Below are 19471 nucleotides of genomic sequence, written 5' to 3'. Positions count from 1 at the left end.
ATATCCCAGTTTAGGTCAACTAACAGAACAAACTCTGAAGCTAGATGGGGGGCGATCAATTCACAAATGGTGTCCAGGGCACAGCTGGGAGCTGAGGGGGGTCGGTAAGCAGGCGGCAACAGTGAGACACTTATTTCTGGAGAGAGTAATTTTTTAAATTAGTAGTTTGAACTGTTTGGGTATGCACCTGGAAAGTATGACATTACTTTGCAGGCTATCTCTGCAGTAGACTGCAACTCCGTCCGCTTTGGCAGTTCTATCTTGACGGAGAATGTTATAGTTGAGTATGGAAATCTCAGAATTTTTGGTGGCCTTCCTAAGCCAGGATTCAGACATGGCAAGGACATCAGGGTTGGCAGAGTGTGCTAAAGCAGTGAGTAAAACAAACTTAGGGAGGAGGCTTCTGATGTAGACATGCATGAAACCAAGGCTTTTTCGATCACAGTCAACAAATGAGGGTGCCTGGGGACATGCAGGGCCTGGGTTTACCTCCACATCACCCGCGGAACAAAGGAGGAGTAGTAAGGAGGGTGGGGCTAAAGGCTATCAAAACTGGTCGCCTAGAGCGTTGGGGACAAAGAATAAAAGGAGTAGACTTCTGGGCATGGTAGAATATATTTAGGGCATAATGCGCAGACAGGGGTATGGTGGGGTGTGGGTACAGCGGAGGTAAGCCCAGGCACTGGGTGATGATAAGACATGCTGATTGTAATGGGAGAGTTCACCGCATGTGTGGGATGTGGTACAAAGGAGGTATCAGAGGTATGAAGTGGAACTAGGGGCTCCATTGTAAACTAAAACAATGGACATTAATATGGGGTTAGTCCCCCCTTTGCTGCTATGACAGCCTCAATTCTTCTGGCAAGGCTTTCCACCACATGTTGGAACATTGCTGCAGGAACGCTTCCATTCAGCCACAAGAGCCTTAGTGATGTCGGGCGATTAGGCCAGGCTCGCAATCGGCATTCCAATTCATTCTAAAGATGTTCAATGGGGTTGAGGTCAGGGCTCTGTGCAGGCCAGTCAAGTTCTTCCACATTGTATGCTCTAGATATTTCCCTTCACTGGAACTAAGGGGCATAGCTCAAACCATGAAAAACAGCCCCAGACCATTATTCTTCCTCCACCAAACTTTACAGTTGGCACTATGCATTTGGGCCAAACCCAGATTCGTCCTTCGGACTGCCTAATGGTGAAGTGTGATTCATCACTCCAGAGAACGCGTTCCACTGGAAGTTTGGAAGTTAGTAGTGAGTGTTCAAACCGAAGACAGATGATTTTTACACGTTAGGCGCTTCAGCACTCTGCAGTCCCATTCTGTGAGCTTGTGTGGCCTACCACTTCACGGCTGAGCCGATGTTGCTCCTAGACGTTTCCACTTCACAATAACAGCACTTACAGTTGACCGGGGCAGTTCTAGCAGGGCAGAAATTTGACAAACTGACTTGTTTGGAAAGGTGGCATCCTATGACGGTGCCACATTGAAAGTCACTGAGCTCTTCAGTAAGGCCATTCTACTGCCAATGTTTACCGATGGCGATTGCACCTGTCAGCAATGAGTATGGCTGAAATAGCAGAATCCACTAATTTGAAGGGGTGTCCACATACGTTTGTATGTTTTGTGTAAATAAAAAAGGAACCATTTGAAAGTTTCAGAAAGTTCTTTGGATATGAGTGTTGGTAAACATACTCTTTTTTGTTGTCGTTAGTGTTGAACTTCCCTACTCAAGATAGGTCCATATATGGTGTGGAGTGGACTCTCTTAATGCTACTTATTGGTCTACACCTTAGATCACCTTCGAAAGCATTATGTGTGTCTCTGCTTGTGTGTAAGTATGCATATAGTACACACCAGCACTTTCCCTAATGAAGTCAAGATTTTAGAGCACTGCAGAGCTTGGAAATATCTGCTAATCACAAATGGCACAGACCATTAAATCACAAATACCGAGAGTGTGGAATGTAGACAATCAAAAATATAAAAAAATTACATAAAAAATGTAATGAATAAAAGGCCAGCTGCTTGGCCCTGGTTGAGGATGCAGGTTGCTCTTCCTCAGGGTCTACACACTACAGCCAGTTACAATCACTCATGGGAACAACTCCAGACTATTTGTTTGTCTGTCTGCTTTCCTGCCTTTCAGTCAGTCGATTAGCACTTGTTGTCTCTGCAGGTATTCTCTCTCCAGAGGTACTGTGTCATCTCCAGCAGAGGGAGCTAAGTCACAGATGGGGTTCAGCATCACCTAACAAGCTGTATGTTACTAACACCACTATATGACACAGAGTAAACCATTTGCACATAATATGTAACACATGATGTCTCAGGCTTGGCAGGTAAAGATGGTGAACCATAGTGAGGTTCAGTGTAATTATGAGTGGTGTAAGTACCAGAGGTCAGGGTTCAAATGCTTTTGCAAAGACAGCTGGATGGGTGATTACAGACCCCCTGTGTTAAGTCTCAACTCGTTTCCTAACTTAGCCTGCGATGAGAGTCCACATGGATGAGTTAAAATTATGTTCTGTTCAGCCTGGGAAAATCCCCTGCTCATCATGTTTGTTCTGTGGTGAAGAACACCAACTCCTTTTTGGTCTCTTTGATTCAGACACGTTGTACACTTGTCAGCTCTCTGGTGGTGATAGAACAGGTGGAAGGCTATGTGTGTGCGCGTGGGTGCATGGTGGAAAGGTGTGTGTGTGTGCGCGCGCGTGAGGATGCGCGTGTGCGTGACAAGCCTCCAAGCCTCTCATCTACCAGCTCCGCCCCCTGCCGTGCAGCCACCGCTCACAGTAAAGACGTCGCTCGGCAACCAAGATCAGGAAAAACAACATGAAACAATTTAAGAACTATGTCAGAGAGAAAAGAGAGAGGGAGTGAGAGATTATCTCATTTCCTTCACTGCTTGTAATGCAATTGTAATGTATTTCCCCCTTTTGGCCTGTAGATGACAGCAGTGAGGAGTTCAACTGAGTTTATAATGGGTCAACAAAGTGCACTTCAGATGTGCAGTGCATACCGTACTAACCCTTATCTACCCTACCGCTGCCATATACAGGAGATGTTTAATGAACATTATGTCTAGGCTTTAGAAGTTCTCTCTACTTTGCACAATGTCATTATACTGACGGGAAAGGAAATATGTACCGCAATCTGTACTTACCTCTCTCTCTCCTTAGGTCTGCAGTATTCTAACTATACAATGATCTTTTCCTTCCTATACATTTCATCTACCACTCATATGTCAATGACTTTTAGAGAAATTGTATATTCCAAGTATTTAGAATAATAACATTTCTATGTATTATGTGTTGAAGGTTTTATTTCAATGCGGCACCTGCACCATTGTTGCACTACTGGGCGAGGTTGTTGCCACCCTAACTCAGCTATACACTGGCAGCTGCAGTTGAGCACCAAGATGTAGCAGATAAAGCTGTTCCAGAAATGCTCTCCAGGTAGCCTCAGATAGGAGAGCTATTCTCCCCCTGACACGCCATGCCCATCCAGACACACGTCTTGTGTGTGTGTGTGTGTGTGTGTGTGTGTGTGTGTGTGTGTGTGTGTGTGTGTGTGTGTGTGTGTGTGTGTGTGTGTGTGTGTGTGTGTGTGTGTGTGTGTGTGTGTGTGTGTGTGTGTGTGTGTGCGCACGTGTGACCAAAGGCACGTAACGCATGCCTAGGCAGAGGGCTTCTGACATCAGGCCAGGCACTTAGGTCACTGATGCAGGTTTGGACATACCCAGATAGATAGAGGTCTATGAAAGTGTTATATTTAATTATATTCCCACAGTGGCCTTGTGGTCAGGAATAGACACGGCACCTGGCATTCCAACAGCATAACTAACATCCTCTCTGTTTATTCCTCAAAAGAGAAACTCAAATATGCCTGTTGTCATCTGTCATTTCTGCATTGACATCATCCAAGGGATTTTTATATCTTGGCAGGTGGAGCTGGCTACCTGAAAGGTCTGGATTTCTGACATTGTTTGATGTGCTCCATGGGTAAAGTAACTGTATTCAGCTATGGAGAAGGGCTAACTGAATGCATGCCAGCTGCTTTTATGTCAGCAGGTTGTCAGTGGTCATAACATTAAGCAGCCCAGTTCAACTCAACACAGAGTCCAGAGTTTCCCTGTTCAGTTCATGACTCCATAGTAAACATAAATCTGGAACACTCAAATTAGTATGATAAGTTACATTTTGTATGGTTCATGTAAAACCGAAAGGAGGTAAAAACAAAAGGAGGGTGGTTGGTCAGGGTGGATGGGTAGGCTTATTTCGTGAACATCTAGGAACCCAAAGGTTGCGTCTTCGAATCTCATCACTGACAGTTTTAGCATTTGAGCTAATTAGCAACTTTAACTACTTATTACTTTTTAGCTACTTTTCAACTACTTAGCACGTTAGCTAACCCTTCCCCTAAACTTAACCCTAAACCTTAACCCCTAGCCTAGCTAACATTAGCCAGCTAGCTGACATTAACATTAGCCACAACAATGTAATTCATAACATATCCTACAAATGGATGATGGACATTCACAAATGAATACATACCATGCAAAATGTAACATATCATACTAAATGGAGTGTCTCGGATTTACGTACAGAATAATATTAAATGCTCCGAGACCAGGTTGGTTCATGTGGTCAGTACAAAACCCTGGCCCTGAGTATTGTGTTTGCCAATGTGAATGAAAGCCGTAGCAGCAGAGAGCAAATATAACTACCGGCCATCTTTCATCTGTCCACAGATCTACCCCTTGCTAATGAGTGGTTAGAGATGAGGAAGAGAAATGTCCAAAGTCAAAGGCTGTTATAATGATCTTAGTCTTGGTCTGTCTGCCCTGTGTATCAACACTTCCCCTGTGTGTCTCAGCTAGGTAGGGGAGAGAGATGCTCTGAGATGATACTAAACACTAAACCTGCTCTTCCTCTTTGTGTTGTTTACATAACCAGCCCCAACCTGTGTGTGGAGGTATAGAGGAAGAAGAGAGCTCCTCAGCTCAGCTCAGCCACTGAGGTGCTTCATAACTCTGTCAATATTTAGGTGTTTCCAGGGCTGCACAGCCATTGGAGGCATTACAGATGTTGGATCTTAATTTGAGCTAGTTTGCTACAGCAGGAAATGTGAATTATTATGTGGATTATAATTAATGTACATTTTTTTAGAGGTTGGTACATTTTTTGTAGAAATTACAAACTTCAGATGCCTTTTTGAACCTCAAATTCACTACAAGTTTTATATTTCCTACATTACTTGAAAGTTCTCCTGCAACAATGTGATCAAATTAAGATCCTACATCTGTAAGTAAATCACAGGTGTCCATAACTTCTTGGGTATGCAGCTGCGTGCAGCAAATGAGAGAAAGAGTACACACAAGCACACACAGACAGACATGCTCTCTCTCACGCACACACAGTACACACAACAGTTCCCGCACGAAACATAGGCATGCCACTGAACACCTGACAGGTGCAGGCGTGGTCTGTTGCGAGACACGCTATCTTGACACGCTAACTCATTCTTAAATCTGAGATACATGCCTCCGGCTGAAAACAGCACAGCTCTCTCTCTGAAGCTGAATCCTTCCTCCTCCTCCTCTTGCCACACCCCTTCAAATAGTACTACTGTCACTCTATTGAAGGTACTGTAAGCTTGAGACCTACCTGTACAGGTTTAGTGAATGAGTGGGTCTGTTATACCTGTACACACAACATGTAAGTCTATGTCACCTTGGTCATCTGTCATCATTCGCTGTCTGTGAATGGCTACACAACAGTTGACTTGACAATGATACGGGATGTAAAATTTAAAGTTTGAATAAGGACAATGTTTCATGATAATTAGGTTGTGTTGGATGGAGACAGATGTTGAAGTTGGTTAATGAAGCCTTTTTATAACACAGTAGGCTACTTATTATTTCATTAAATAAACTGCTGTATGACCCCAAATTGAGGACATTGTGGGCCTATGTCTATACCCATGCAGCAGGCCTTACAAATTGACAGCAGAGGTAATCAGAATTCATCAGAAATAATTATTATAGGGATAAGAATAATTATTATAGGGTGGGAAAAACATGATTGTAGGCCTATATGCATTATATATAATGTATGCTAAATTATGCATTTGCAATCCAATCTTTAATTCTGCACACCAGTTACTCTTGTCAAAAGCACAATAACAGCAACAGAATATATATAATCTGTCAAGGGTGTAGGCTATGTGAAAAAGGAATCAGGGCCAAGAACCTTTGAATGTTTTCTCAGGAAGGTTGCGCTTTATTGCCATCGTTATGTTAGGTCGGATAGAAAAATCAGAGAGGGCGGATAAATGTTAAGGCGTTGTGTAAACTCCCCTAGCCTCGGGCCCTTCTTCTCTACACCTCGGCTTCCTCTGTCATTTACAAGCTGTTCGCATGCACATTTGCAGCCAAGAACCAGGAACCGGCAGGACAGGTCTGGGGCATCTCAGTTTTTAGGAAAAGTGTGTTGCCTCTGGTTCCGAAATTGCTTGGCTTGCGTGAGGACAACTGCTTTATCTTTTCATTCCCTACGACCTCTCAACCTGGCCTTTGGCGGAGGCATTTTTTACGACTTTCTTTTTTCTACCCACCTTCTCATTGGCCCGCAAACAACCTATTTATTGTGACAGGCAATAATTGGCTGTCCTTCACTGCGCTGTTGTTGCTCTTTGTGCAGTCACCATGTTAAACATATGCTTCTGTGGTCCATATGCCTCTGGCCTAGATTCTGAAGCACAGACATGGGCCTACTTGTGATATATTTTGAATAAATTCATTTTTCATGAATAGCCTAGCCCAGGTTATATAACACAAACACTGTCATGAAGTAGACCGGTTATGTCTAATTGTGAAAAACAAACACACATTATTAGTGAAAGAATTAGCCTTGACATATCAAACAAATAGCTTACACAAACAAAAGGTCAACATCACACAAGTTGTCCATTTCATATTATGTTACACAGCTGTTGCTGATCTGCAGTAGCCTAGGCCTCTATGTAGCAGAATAACTTTACGTCCGTCCCCTCGCCCATACCCGGGCGCGAACCAGGGACATTCTGCACACATCAACAACAGTCACCCTCGAAGCATCGTTACCAATCGCTCCACAAAATCCGCGGCCCTTGCAGAGCAAGGGGAACTACTACTTCAAGGTCTCAGAGCAAGTGACGTAACCGATTGAAACGCTATTTAGCGCACACCGCTAACTAAGCTAGCCGTTTCACATCCGTTACATCTACACTTCCTCCTTTACATAAATGCACTAATTTGACTTTTGCCAAAATTGATTGTGTTTTCACACTAAGCTTTAAAATCATTTAAAATCATCATCTCTGTCTACTGAGTCAAGTGTTTTCCTGCGTAGGCTAAATAAGAGGACAACTTCCATGAGTTAAATAGTGGTACTGTAGTCTAATATAAATAAGCACTTTGATGAGTATCCCCTGACTGTCCTGACATCCAATATAGCAAACACAAGTTGTAACATGTAGGGGAGAGAGGGATGTTAAGCCAAAGCCAAAGAGGGAAGTCGACCCACCCTTGTTTCTAGGAAACGTTTGACCAAATATTTAGGGAGAGGTCATCATTTCATGGAGAAACCACATGCAAATAAGTGGTAAGAAAGTTAGGTCCAAAAAACAGATTGTCACCAAGTCAAATTAATTTATTGTGTTAGAGGTTTCACAGTGCTTGTATTTCAACCAAAGTAGATCATTTAATATTGTTCTATGCATCCGTAAGGCTCTCTATCAGCTTCTATATGAGGACCTAAAACTAGCATGAAAGTGCATCATTGTAGCTGAATGGACAAATAAAGTTCAAAACTTTGACTTGGGGTAAGTTGAGTTAATGGTTGAGCCAATGGCAGGTTGACTAAATTGAAGTGTTTTCTTCCCAGTCATAATGCAAGGCATTATCACTGGGATATGTTAAAAGTGTTTAACCATGGTTTTAAAAAGGTAGCAGTAATATTTAATTTAGTACAGAAATTTGTAGGTGTCTTAACTTACCCTGTCCCGCGTTATGCAAAGAGACAACTTTTTTGGACAAGCTATGTTTTAAAAATTGTAATGTTTACATTAATTCTGATTACTTCCAGGGATACACAACATCCTGAAATATATGTAGATATCTTTGTTAATATTGCTGCATTTACACAGGCAAGGCAATTCTGATATTTTTTCACTTATGACCAATCAGACAAGCTCTGAAAAATATTTAATGTGATTGGTCAAAAGACCAATTAGTGGAAAAAATATCAGAATTGGGCTGTCTGTGTATAAGCAGGCAAATAATATTATATTTCTATTGACAGAGTGATGCTGAATGTAATGACTCAACTTACCCCACTCTCCCATATTGTTTATAGAGATCACACAATTCCAGTACCTGTCATATAAAATTGTTGTTATTTTTGGGCCAAGCCACAGTCAGGTGAATGACATGCAGTGGTGACATGCCTGAGAACCACGATCTATGCCACTAAATGAAATTAGCCAAGTTCATGGAGTTTCCAGGCTCTTGATGCAGTCATACCGTCACAGGGCCCCTCATTATACTGAATACGTTTTATAATGCAACTGGTGCCATTCCCAGTTGCCCCTGTTCTCTGTGTGTGTTTGTGCAAGTGCGCGTGCGTCTGTGTGTTTGTGTGTTTTCATGCTCCAGCAGACTGGTTCATAATGAGTCCTGCAGACCAGGGGTGTGTAAGTGGAGCTGGATGTGTGTATTTTCCCCTTGGCTCCCACTGCCGGGCCCCACTCAGTGTAATTGAATTATGGCCGAGGGCTGAGCGGCAGGCATTTTGAGTGTCTCTCTGTTCAGTTGCCCTGTTCAAACAGCACAGCAGCCCAGGCCAGCTAGCAGATAAACTCAGGCAGTCAAAACACATGTCAACCGCTGGCCTTCCTAACACAGATATACATTGAACAAAAATATAAACGCATTGTGTAAAGTGTTCCTCCCAGGTTTCATGAGAGGAAATAAGATATCCCAGTAATTTTCCATATGCACAAAAAGCTTATTTCTCTAAAATGTTGTGCACAAATTTGTTAATAATTTTGCACGCCCAATTTTTCAGTTTTTGATTTGTTAAAGAAGTTTGAAATATCCAATAAATGTCGTTCCACTTCATGATTGTGTCCCACTTGTTGTTGATTCTTCACAAAAAAATACAGTTTTATATCTTTATGTTTGAAGCCTGAAATGTGGCAAAAGGTCGCAAAGTTCAAGGGGGCCGAATACTTTCGCAAGGCACTGTATCTTAATCTTACTTTCTATCTACGAACTAAACATACTATCCTGCAACCCGCCTCACCCAATGTGGTACGGATCTGCTATTTTTATTCCTTATAACTGGAACCTCCATCAGGAGCTAGCCAGCTAACTAGCTACTAGTCTTTGTTAGCCACGGCTAGCGGTCTTCACCTTTTTCTCTGTCATCAGCCAGCCTTAGCTTGGACAACACCTGCCAGTCTACACAGCGTGATATCAACCCAGAGCATATCGGACTGCTTCTCTCTACCATATCACCGGAGTCCTGCTGCTCTGGATCATTACACTGTATCATCGCAGCTAGCTAGCTGCAAACGTGTGGCCACTGTTATCCCGAAGCAAGCACCAGCTAGCCTGGAGCTAGGCCCATATGCCAGCTAATTTTAGGGCTACAATACCTCCTTTGCCAATTGGCCTGGACCCTTTATTGTCGACACAGTGCCCCACCGATCCATCACGACTGGACTGCCGACGTGATCGCCCGATGTGGTCTCAAAAGGCTATTCTGTTAAAATGTCGCCGAACAACCATCTACTAGCCCTGGCCCGCTAGCTTTTCTGAACGCTGTGTCCCCTGCTCGCCTAGCATAGTAGTGACTACCGAACGGCACCCTGACTCAACTATTGCTGCTTTTTTGACCCTATGATCACTCGGCTACACGGACTGTTTCAATAACACGGTACTTCATTTTGTTTACCCGTCGGCCCCAGCCGCGAACTCAAGTCCTGTATGTATCTAATGGACCCACTCTGCCCCTTCATCGCCATTTACCCATTGTTGTCTTAGATCTCTTGATCAACACCTGTGATTGCTTTATGCCTCTCTCTAATGTCAATATGCCTTGTCTACTGCTGTCTTGGCTAGTTCTAATTGTTTTATTTCACTGTAGAGCCCTCAGTCCAGCTCAAAATGCCTTAGATAGCTCGTTTATCCCACCCCACACACATGCTGAGACCTCATCTGGCTTAACTAGTGCCTGCAGAGATGAAACCTCTCTCATTGTCACTCAACGCCTAGGTTTACCTCCACTGTACTCACATCCTACCATACATACCCTTGTCTGTACATTATGCCTTGAATTTATTCTCTACCATTTCCAGAAATCTGCTCCTTTTAGTAAGTCGCTCTGGATAAGAGCGTCTGCTAAATGACTTAAATGTAAATGTAAATGTTTTATTCTCTGTCCCCAACGCACTAGACAACCAGTTCTTATAGTCTTTAGCCATACCCTTATCCTACTCCTCCTCTGTTCCTCTGGTGATGTAGAGGTTAACCCAGGCCCTGTAGCCCCCAGTTCCACTCCTATTCCCCAAACGCTATCATTTGTTGACTTCTGTAACTGTAAAAGCCTGCATCAGATTACTGCCTCATTGCCTGCGTTTATAATGGGTCCACAGTAAAACGACCAGCCCTAATCACTGTCAAACGCTCCCTAAAACATTTCAGTGAGCAGGCTTTTCTAATCGACCTGAAGTGTTTTAGGGAACATTTGACAGTGATGAGGGGTGGTGGTCGTTTGACCGCGGACCCATTACGGACGCAGGCAATGAGGCAGTGATCGCTGAGATCCTGGTTGAAGACAGCAGAGGTGTATTTAGAGGGCAGGTTGGTCAGGATGATATCTATGAGGGTGCCCGTGTTTATGGATTTAGGGTTGTACCTGGTAGGTTCCGTGATAATTTGTGTGAGATTGAGGGCATCTACTTAGATTGTAGGACGACCGGGGTGTTAAGAATATCCCAGTTTGGGTCACCTAACAGTACAAACTCTGAAGCTAAATGGGGGGCAATTAATTCACAGTCCTGGAAGGATATTGACCTCATTCCGTCAGTAGAGGATGCCTGGTTATTCTTTAAAAGTGCTTTCCTCACCATCATAAATAAGCATGCCCCATTCAAAAATTGCAGAACTAAGAACAGATATAGTCCTTGGTTCAACTCCAGACTTGATTGCCCTTGACCAGCACAAAAACATCCTGTGGCGTACTGCAATAGCATCGAATAGCACCCACGATATGCAACTTTTCAGGGAAGTTAGGAACCAATATACACAGGCAGTTTGGAAAGCAAAGGCTAGTTTTTTAAAACAGAAATTTGCATCCTGTAGCACAAACTCTAAAAAGTTCTGAGACACTGTAAAGTCCATGGAGAATAAGAGCACCTCCTCCCACCTGCCCATTGCACTGAGGCTAGGAAACACTGTCACCACCGATAAATCTATGATAGTCGAGAATTTCAATAAATATTTTTCTACGGCTGGCCATGCTTTCCACCTGGCTACCCCTACCCCGGTCGCCAGCTCTGCACCCCCACAGTAACTTGCCCAAGCCTCCCCATTTCTCCTTCACCCAAATCCAGATAGTTGATGTTCTGAATGACATGCAAAATCTGGACCCCTACAAATCAGCTGAGCTAGACAATCTGGACCCTCTCTTTCTAAAATGAGCCGCCTCCATTGTTGCAACCCCTATTACTAGCCTGTTCAACCTCTCTTTCATATCGTCTGAGATCCCTAAAGATTGGAAAACTGCCGCGGTCATCCCCCTCTTCAAAGGTGGAGACACTCTAGACCCAGACTGTTACAGACTTATATCTATCCTTCCCTGCCTTTCTAAAGTATTTGAAAGCCAAGTTAACAAACAGATCACCAAACATTTAGAATCCCACCATACCTTCTCCCTTACGGAATCAGGTTTCTGAGCTGGTCATGGGTGCACCTCAGCCACGCTCAAGGTCCTAAACGATATCATAACCGCCATCGATAAGAGACAATACTGTGCAGCCGTCTTCATTGACCTGGCCAAGGCTTTCGACTCTGTCAATCACTGCATTCTTATCGGCAGACTCAAAAGCCTTGGTTTTTCAAATGACTGCCTCACTTGGTTCACCAACTACTTCTCAGATAGAGTTCAGTGTGTCAAATCGGAGGGTCTGTTGTCCAGACCTCTGGCAGTCTCTATGGGGGTGCCACAGGGTTCAATTCTCGGGCCAACCTTTTTCTCTGTATATATCAATGATGCCGCTCTTGCTGCTGGTGATTCTCTGATCCACCTCTACGCAGACGACACCATTCGGTATACTTCTGGCCCGTTTTTGGACACTGTGTTAACAAATCTCCAGACGAGCTTCAATGCCATACAACACTCCTTCCGTGGCCTCCAACTGCTCTTAAATGCAAGTAAAACTAAATGCATGCTCTTCAAACGATCGCTGCCCGTCTAGCATCACTACTCTGGACGGTTCTGACTTAGAATATGTGGACAACTACAAGTACCTAGATGTCTGGTTAGACTGTAAACTCTCATTCCAGACTCACATTAAGCATCTCCAATCAAAAATTAAATCTAAAATTGGCTTTTATTTCACAACAAAGCATCCTTCACTCATGCTGCCAAACATACCCTCGTAAAACTGACTATCCTACCGATTCTCACCTTCGGCGATGTTATTTACAAAATAGCCTCCAACACTCTACTCAGCAAACTAGATGTAGTCTATCACAGTGTTATCCGTTTTGTCAGCAAAGCCCCATATACTACCCATCACTGCGACCTGTATGCACTTGTTTGCTGGCCCTCACTTCATATTCCAAACCCACTGGCTCCAGGTCAACAATAAGTCTTTGCTAGGTAAAGCCCGGCCTTATCTCAGCTCACTGGTCACTATAGCAGCACCCACCCGTAGCATGCGCTCCAGCAGGTGTATTTCACTGGTCATCCCCAAAGCCAACTCCCCCTTTGGCCGCCTTTCCTTCCAGTTCTCTACTGCCAATGACTGGAACAAATTGCAAAAATCACTGAAGCTGGAATCTTATATCTCCCTCACTAACTTTAAGTGTCAAGTGTCAGAGTAGCTTACCAATCATTGCCCCTGTACACAGACCATCTGTACATAGCCCACCCAACTACCTCATCCCCATATTTTTTTTTATTTTTTTTGCGCCTTTGCACCCCAGTATATATACTTGCACATTCATCTTCTGTACATCTATAACTCCAGTGCTAAATTGTAATTCTTTCACCACTATGGCCTATTTATTGCCTTACCTCCCTAATCCTACTAAATTTGCACACGCTGTATATATATTTTTCTATTGTGTTATTGACTGTACGTTTGTTTATCCCATGTGTAACTCTGTGTTTTTTGTCTCGCAACTGCTTTGCTTTATCTTGGCCAGGTCGCAGTTGTAAATGAGAACTTGTTCTAAACTGGCCTACCTGGTTAAATGAAGGTGAAATAAAACAAATAAATACAAATTCTGAGACCAGCCACCCGGACAGCTGATGAAAATATGAGTTTGTACAACCAAAGAATTTGAGAACCGTCTCAGGGTTGCTCATCTGCATCCTCTCATGGGTCTTGACCAGACTGCAGTTTGGCGTCGTAACCGACTTCAGTGGGCAAATGCTCACCTTTGATGTCCACTGGCACACTGGACAAGTGTGCTCTTCATGGATGAATCCCGGTTTCAACTGTACCGGGAAGACAATGTGTACTTCGTTGTGTGTGTGAGCGGTTTGCTGATGTCAATGTTGTGAACAGAGTGCCCCATTGTGACTGTGGGGTTATTTTATGGGTAGGCATAAACTATGGACAACGATCACAATTTAATTTTATCGGTGGCAATTTGAATGCACAGAGATACCGTGATGAGGTCCAGAGGCCCATTGTTGTCCCATTCATCCGCCGCCATCACCTCATGTTTCAGCATGATAATGCATGGCCCCATGTCGCAAGGATCTGTACACAATTCCTGAAAACTGAAAATGTCCCAGTTCTTCCATGGCCTGCATATTCACCAGACATGTCACCCATTGAGCATGTTTCAGATGCTCTGGATCAATGTGTATGACAGCGTGCTCCTGTTCCCACCAATATCCAGCAACTTCGCACAGCCATTGAAGAGGAGTGGGACAACATTCCACAGGTCACAATCAACAGCCTGATCAACTCTATGCGAAGGAGATGTGTCTCGCAGCAAGAGGGAAATGTTGGTCCCACCAGATATTGACTGGTTGCTGATCCACGCTCCTACCTTTTAAAAAAAAGTGATGGCCTAATGAATTTATTCAGTTAAATCTTTGAAATTGTTGCATGTTGTGTTTATATTTTTGTTCAGTGTATGTAGATATCTTTGGTAGTATAGCTACATTTACACAGGCAGGCCAATTCTGATCTTTTTTTCACAAATGTGTATTTTTCCCAATCAGATAAGCTTTGAAAAAGATGAGAAAAGATCTAATGTGGAAAAGATCATAATTGGGCTACCTGTGTAAAAGCATCCAAAGAATACAATATTTCCTTCGATAGAGTGATGCTAAATGTAGAAAATGGCTCAACATACCCCACTCTCCCGTACTGTCAATAGAACTCACACAATTCCAGCACCTGTCTTATAAAATGGAAGATATTTTTGGGTCAATCCACAGTCAGGAGAATGACAGGTAGTGGTGACATGCCTGAGAACCCCTATCGAACCAATCTTTATCCAACCAATCAGACAGAAGTGGAGAGAAGGGCTGTTTGAGAGTGTAGTGCAGAGTTGATGTGAGTTGATGCCTCTAAAGGAGGTTAGTCAAGTTCATTGTGTGTCCTGGCTCTTGATCCGGTGATATAATTGAGAAAGGAAAGCTCTATCACACAGAAGACACTGCAGACACTATTGGTGTCCACATCACCAACCAACTATTATGGTCCAAACACACCAAGACAGTCATGAAGAGGGCACGACAACACCTATTCCCACTCAGTAGACTGAAAAGATTTGGCATGGGTCCTCAGATCCTCAAAACATTATACAGCTGCACCATCGAGAACTCTGGGTCTTCCTTTCATGTGTCAGTCCTCATGAGAGCCAGTTTCATCGTAGCGCTTGATGGTGTTTGCGACTGCCATTGAAGAAACTTTCCGTTCTTGAAGTGTTCTGGATTGACTGACCTTCATGTCTTAAAGTAATGATGAACTGTTGTTTCTCTTTGCTTATTTGAGCTGTTCTTGACATAATATGCACTTGGTCTTTTACCAAATAGGGCTATCTTCTGTATACCAACCCTACCTTGACACAACACAACTGATTGGCTTAAACGTATTACAGTTTTTTACAATCGCTAGGACAAAATACTTAGGTCACTTTTTCAAAACTCATCGCACAGTTCTCCTAATCGACTTTCAGCTTGGCACGGCAGTTAATTTCACATCCAAAATGCACTAATGCTACCAAAACACTTCATACATGTTTCAAATCAACTCATTCTTCCAAAACACTAGCAAAGGTTGTCACCCAACAAGCACACTTTGTCACTCATAAAACAATAACCTAAAAAACCCTAACAACAGGTAGTATTACACAATGTTTTCTTTTGTAAAATGACAAGAATGACACCTCTCTACTGTTTAGAATTCACTGCAGTATATGTTACAGGAATGAATCAGACATGATGCAATATGCTTCAATATGTTTTATGTCATTTTTTGGCATTGAGTGATTCCAAAATACAATGATTTGTATTTTCACCATCTACCGATACAGATACAGTATCAATACTAGTCAACCCTGTCTTCTGCATTTGGCCACAGGTTCTCATCCACATCACATCTTATGTGATTTTGGGCAATACACCAAGGAAATTATCTTTTGGCATGCCTGGTCCATCCCTGGCAATTTGATCATGTAGATGGTGGTCATAAACCTTCCACCTCCATGAGGAAAATAATTCCTCTATGGGGTTGAGGAGTAGAGAGTAAGGTGGGAGGAAAAGTGACACCATCCTGGGATGGGCTGCAAACCACTGTGACTGCATGGGACTGGTGAAAGGCCACATTGTCCCATACAATTTCAAACGTTGGCCGATTTCGCCTCACTGCAACCCTTTCCTCACCTGACACAACCCTTTCATAGAGGTCATCCAGGAATGAAAGGAGACGCTCTGTGTTGTACGGCACAACCCTTCCATAGAGGTCATCCAGGAATGAAAGGAGACGCTCTGTGTTGTACGGCACAACCCTTTCATAGAGGTCATCCAGGAATGAAATGAGACGCTCTGTGTTGTACGGCACAACCCTTTCATAGAGGTCATCCAGGAATGAAATGAGACGCTCTGTGTTGTACGGCACAACCCTTTCATAGAGGTCATCCAGGAATGAAATGAGACGCTCTGTGTTGTACGGCACAACCCTTTCATAGAGGTCATCCAGGAATGAAAGGAGACGCTCTGTGTTGTACGGCACAACCCTTTCATAGAGGTAATCCAGGAATGAAAGGAGACGCTCTTTCATAGAGGTAATCCAGGAATACGCTCTGTGTTGTACGGCACAACCCTTTCATAGAGGTCATCCAGGAATGAAAGGAGACGCTCTGTGTTGTACGGCACAACCCTTTCATAGAGGTCATCCAGGAATGAAAGGAGACGCTCTGTGACGGCACAACCCTTTCATAGAGGTCATCCAGGAATGAAAGGAGACGCTCAGTGTTGTATGGCCCAATTAGCGGATTGTGTAACAACAATCCATTAGAGAATATTGCTGCACACATTGTGATGTTGTCACCCCTCTGGCCTGGGACATCCACTGTGGCTCTTTTCCCAGTCACATACCTTCCTCACCGCCGTGTTTTGGCCAAGTTGAAACCAGCCTCATCCACAAAGATGAATATGTGGGGTGTTTTCCTGGCTTCAATCTCCATGACTCTCTAAAATAAATCCACAGGGCAACATAAGATTTAGGCTATTACAGTAGTTTACATTATACCTAAAAACATGCCATGGTGTGCCGCTTCCCTGTTTGGTTCTGTTCAAAACCAGTTCTGTATTTATGGTCATCTTGCCTGGACATACAGTATTGGTTCCTGTGTTGTTTAACTCGTTCAGAGTTCCTCTCAAAGGGGACAGCGTACAACTGCTTCATCCTGACTTGATGTTATTTCAGGACTCTAGAAATAGTTGTTATGCTTACATTGTGAATATTACTAAATGTAATGTTGTCTGCCAACACTCTGTCCCGAATCTCAGTTTTATGCCATCGTTTCTGATGACCATATCAACAATTGCAGTTTCCTGCACAGCAGTGAAAATCCTACCTCTCTTGCCTGTGGGAGGTAACCGTTGGGTCCTATGCAGAAAAACAAAAACAATTACACACAAGTAGGTTTGGAGGCTTTGCTCAATTTACTTGTGTAATGTGCAGTTCAGTCAGATGCCCTTGCAGAATAATGCACATCTTACCTGTTGTTTTGTCGGATATTTCTCACAATTGACACCACTGTTGAAAATTGCAGATTTGGCTGCACTCTCAGACCAGCCTCTCTCATTGATAGACCATGATTTACATGATCAATTATAATAGCCCTAATCTCATCTGAGACTATAGCTCTTGATCTTCCTCTCCCTCTCCCAGCCACTCTTCTTCCTCTGTCAACCACTTCTCTATCTCTGGCTGGGTCCATGTTTACATTACAGTACAGCATTATTCCCAAAGATGTCCCCTTTGTATAGATGGTAATGAAATTGAAAGACTAACACCTGTGTAGGTGTTCAGCTACAATGGGAATCAGATGTGGTTGGTCTAATTGTTTTGATAGTATTTAATTTTTTAGATTTGGAATATATTTCATTACGGTATTACTGTAGAAATGTAGCAATGTATGTATTCATGTATGTATTCAATTTTGTGTTGTATACAGTTTTGAAAATAGTTTATAAACATGTGCAAATTGGCCTGTAGGTACATAGATTTTTGGTGGAGGTTGTGTCTGACTAAGAAAATAATTCATGAAATTTGAAAGATGTAGTCATTGAATGCATTTTGTGCCAAAGCAATGAAAAAGTATCCACAGTTTAGCCTACATAGACTGCTGTTGTGCTTACTGTGTGAAGAGTTTTGAAAACGTGACGTAAGTATTGAGAAATGGGTCCTAGCGATTGTAAAAAAAAACTGTAAGAAGGCAAGAAATTCCACAAATTAACTTTTAACAAGGCACACCTGTTAATTGAAATACATTCCAGGTGACTACCTCATGAGGCTGGTTGAGAGAATACCAAGAGTGTGTAAAGCTGTCATCAAGGCAAAGGGTGGCTACTTTAAAGAATCTCCAGACTGTGTCACAGAGAGACTCTGTCACACACTGCAGACTGTGTCACCCAGAGACTCTGTCACACATTGCAGACTATGTCATACCAGAAGCCTGTTGTGCCTCTGCCTGGTATGCCACCGTTCCAGCCAGGGAGGCTTGTATTAGCTAATGACATGCTCACAAGTTGCAAGGGCTTGCTATGCCGATCTGACCAACAATACAATTAGGGCCGGCCTGTTAACCAACAGGTTGATAGGAGAGCAGTGGGGTTATTAATGACTCCCACCAAACAAATGTCTGGCTTTGACAGGACAGGAGTAGGCCAGATAGAGAGAGAGAGCGGGACCGCCCAGGGTCTAGAGCATCTCAACCATATCCCCCTGTTTAGGTACTGCATTTGATTGTGTGCAGTCATACTGTCACAGGGCCCCTTTTTATACTTTATAAGCTTTATGATGCAACTGGTGCCATTCATAGTTGCCCCTGTTCTCTCTCTCTCTCTCTCTCTCTCTCTCTCTCTCTCTCTCTCTCTCTCTCTCTCTCTCTCTCTCTCTCTCTCTCTCTCTTTCTCTTTCTCTTTCTCTTTCTCTCTGTGTGTGTTTTCATGCTCCAGCAGACTGGGTCATAATAAGTCGTGCAGACCAGGGGTGTTTAAGTGGAGCTGGATGTGTGTATTATCCCCTTGGCTCCCACTGCCGGTCCCCGCTCAGTGTAATTGAATTATGAAAACAGGGCCTCCAACAAGGTGACATTTTGATCTGGGGAAAACAGTGCCTCCAACAAGGTGACATTTTGATCTGGGAAAACAGGGCCTCCAACAAGGTGACATTTTGATCTGGGAAAACAGGGCCTCCAACAAGTTGACATTTTGATCTGGGGAAAACAGGGCCTCCAACAAGGTGACATTTTGATCTGGGAAAACAGGACCTCCAACAAGGTGACATTTTGATCTGGGGAAAACAGGGCCTCCAACAAGGTGACATTTTGATCTGGAGAAAACAGGGCCTCCAACAAGGTGACATTTTGATCTGGGGAAAACAGGGCCTCCAACAAGGTGACATTTTGATCTGGGAAAACAGGGCCTCCAACAATGTGACATTTTGATC

The sequence above is a fragment of the Oncorhynchus gorbuscha genome, linkage group LG05 (assembly GCF_021184085.1).
Source record: "Oncorhynchus gorbuscha isolate QuinsamMale2020 ecotype Even-year linkage group LG05, OgorEven_v1.0, whole genome shotgun sequence".
NCBI classification, from domain to species: Eukaryota; Metazoa; Chordata; class Actinopteri; order Salmoniformes; family Salmonidae; genus Oncorhynchus; species Oncorhynchus gorbuscha.
Note: the sequence above shows the minus strand (reverse complement) of the source record.